Raw genomic sequence first — 3,178 nt, 5'->3', positions numbered from 1 at the left:
GTAAGAAGCTTTATTATTTAATAAAATCTTGTTATTATTTGAGATTTGGATGTATTTTGTGAACCATTTGGGTGTATTTTGTGGATCAAGTTGGGTGTATGTCGTTTGTTTTGTTGGGTATATATTGTCCATTCGGTTGGTTGTGTCTCGTTCATTCATTTGGGTGTATTTTATACCTGTATCTTATTTTGTCTGAATAACCTGAAATTTGTTTAGACTACCGGCTGTGAACTTGGGAAGTGATGATCCTTCCTCTCAAGGACGCACAGAACAGAGTAGTGTAAACCAGCCGTCACAGAGCATGTAATTTCTCTTTCAAATAACCGTTACTTTTGTTCTTCTATTAACTTCTACTTCTAATTCTGTATATATTTTTTTTAGAAAAAAAAGCCCTTTATTATTTTATTCAAGAAAAAAAAGGCAGCAAAAAAAAGCAAAAACTGCAAGTATGTAAGTTCTCAAAAAAACAAAGCCCGTCTTCTTTTTAGATTGTTCGGGTGTATTTTTTGACCTTCTTTGGGTGTATTTTAGGTTGATTCCGACTGATTCGAATATGATGGTTGTTAGGGAACAAACACCGTCGGAAGCGCTTGCAGTGTCAGTTTTTCAAGAATATTTCAACCTTATAACCTTATTATTTTCAAATACGTTGTTAACCTTTTATTTTTATTCTTGTTTAGAGTCCCGATCCAGGTTTTTGTGCCGGCATCCCAACAAACAACCACTGACACAGATTTTGAACCAATCCCTATGCTACAGATTGAAGGGACTAGAGAAACGTAAGAAAATAGTATTGGGTGTATATTTATTTAGAGTTTGGGTGTATATTGTTCCTGACCAATTTTTTTTACGCCATGATTAATTTTGTGTAACTGTGCAGCACTCCTAAACCCCCAAACAACTTCAAGAAACCACACCCACGCTTCCCCAGCTCCAACTAAAATGTAAGTTCATCAGACTAAAATCAATCTTTGCTTATTATCCGTATATTCTTATTCTTACTCTTATTGTTATACATCATGACACAGTCATCCAGCCGCAGAAGACGCTGCTGCCCTGTTGATGATGGCACGGACAGCAACCTATGTTCCTAAAACAGATCCAGGGATGCCATCATTCAGCCTTGAATTGACTGATTCAAGCCAGGAGGGGGCGTCAACGCAGGAGACAGAAAGGGAAAAATCTCCAGAAACTGCAACTATGCTAGAACAATTAGACAGTTTGGTCCAAAAATTAGCAAGCAGTGCGGCGAAGGGAAAAGACGAAAGTCCACAAATTCAGAGGGAGACTGGGGGAGAAAGTTCTGCAAAGTTTGAAACTCCTGGGGGAATAAATCGAATTCCAAATGATATGAAACAAAAGTGCTACATCTGGGGGACGAGACTAAAGGAAGACGCAGATGGCAATACTGATGAGTATGAGGAGATTTACACTCTGATTGGACAAGGAGAATACATTTTGATGAGAATGCACCTTGCATCCCTCCAGGCAAAAAGTGATATAGAATCTCAGGTAATATTAGAATAACATTAATGTTTTTACACCAAAGTCAACTGCAATGTTTATTAATGTAAAATTGATTTCGGCATATATTTCTAGATTGTATCTGCCATCTGCCTCATCCTAAACCAGAAAAATGAAAAGAGGTTTCAGGAACAAATATACTGTCTCCCCCCCGATATTGTGGTAAGTGTTACTTCTACGAACTTTGGGTGTATTTTCTGTATTGATTTGGGTGTATTGTTTAGGTTGGATTGGGTGTAAATTGTGTATTCATTTGGGTGTATTTATAGTATTCACTTGGGTGTATTTTCAGTATTTCATTTCTTGTTTCGCAATTCTTGCAGAGCATGGCACTTTCGGATCACCCAAGGGGAGAATTCATATCCCCGAAAACGAAAAAGGAATTCAGGGTGGAAGCCTACCCGAGTTTCATTCCCTTCATAGATAGAAAAAAATTAAGTTCGCATCCATATGTAAGTTTTCGTTTGCTAAATTTGTTAGCTCGCTTATTTACTTATATGCCAAATAAAATAACACACTGTTGAAATGTGGCAATCCTTTAGATTTTTGCTCCTGTTTGCCACTCGGGGCATTGGTGGTTATGGCTGATAAATACAACAAAGCGGAAATGTCAAATACTTGACCCGCTACACAAAAAAGCTCCAAGCGATGAGAGAAAGGACATTAATAAATTCACTGTAAGTTGCCTCTGTCTTCTTTACTTTAATAGATAGGTCTATTTCGTTAATTGTGTTGGGTGTATATTGTCCATTCAGTTGGGTGTATCTTGTCCATTCATTCGGGTGTATTTTCTGATTTGTTTTGGTATTTAAGGGATATGTATTTTCAAGATTGATAACATATGCCGGCGGAGAACCTCTGCAGAAAGGGGAGAACGAGAAGAAAATTAAAGCATCATATGTTAAAATATTAGGCCAAAAAACAAGGTATAAATTTGTGACTTTGAACATTAAACTTTCCTAAATGAGATCTGTAATTTATTTTCTTCGTTTTCAGCTATGACTGCGCTATCTACGTTATGAAGTGGCTTGAGTTAATTGAGCCGGAAAACATCAAAAAGGGGAAGTATGAATGGGATAATTGGCCACAGGTAACTGTCTTTAGAACTATATAACTCTGTATTACTTTACTGAATTAATATTGCTGTTTAAACAGAATATACTTTTTAATTGTAGGAGGAGGTGGACCACTATAGAGTGGAGTATGCTTCCCGGATACTATTCAGTGAGATGAATAAACAGAGAGATCGGGCAATTAGAGAGAGTAGTGCTATAAGGCTGTCGAAGCCATCCTCTGTATTATTGAGTCCGTTTTGTCAGATTAATTCTGCTGATATAGAAACTGGGTAATCCAACTGCTGGGTAGTTTGTAAATTGAACAAATGATGTAAATATTTGCCATTTATCAACAACTTCTATTACATGTATATTTTTTCCCATAGTTAAACTATCTGTGATGGTGAACTGCCTGTGATGTATTCAAAAGCTGTATTGCAGGTGGTAAAATATGAAGCAAAAAATCAAGGCATACATAAACAATTATAAACTGTTACACCCAACGCAAGTCTAATAATACACCCAAGATTGAATAAAATATACACCCAACTTTCTGTGCTGTATTCAAAATGTATGAATTACATGTACTAAAATATGAA

The 3,178-nt window shown here is 36.5% G+C and overlaps 1 long non-coding RNA gene across 1 annotated transcript; it reads left to right on the top strand.

The window, feature by feature from the left end:
• Positions 1–1,506: 1,506 nt before the first annotated feature.
• On the top strand, positions 1,507–2,202 carry LOC107459037 (uncharacterized). The gene is made up of 3 exons (XR_008001278.1): positions 1,507–1,686; positions 1,848–1,976; positions 2,067–2,202. It is a non-coding gene; the product is annotated as an uncharacterized LOC107459037 (long non-coding RNA).
• Positions 2,203–3,178: the final 976 nt, after the last annotated feature.

Source organism: Arachis duranensis, chromosome 7 (genome assembly GCF_000817695.3).
Source record: "Arachis duranensis cultivar V14167 chromosome 7, aradu.V14167.gnm2.J7QH, whole genome shotgun sequence".
Classification (NCBI taxonomy): domain Eukaryota; kingdom Viridiplantae; phylum Streptophyta; class Magnoliopsida; order Fabales; family Fabaceae; genus Arachis; species Arachis duranensis.
The sequence above is the reverse complement of the archived record's forward strand: the minus strand, read 5'-3'. Positions and strand labels throughout refer to the sequence as shown.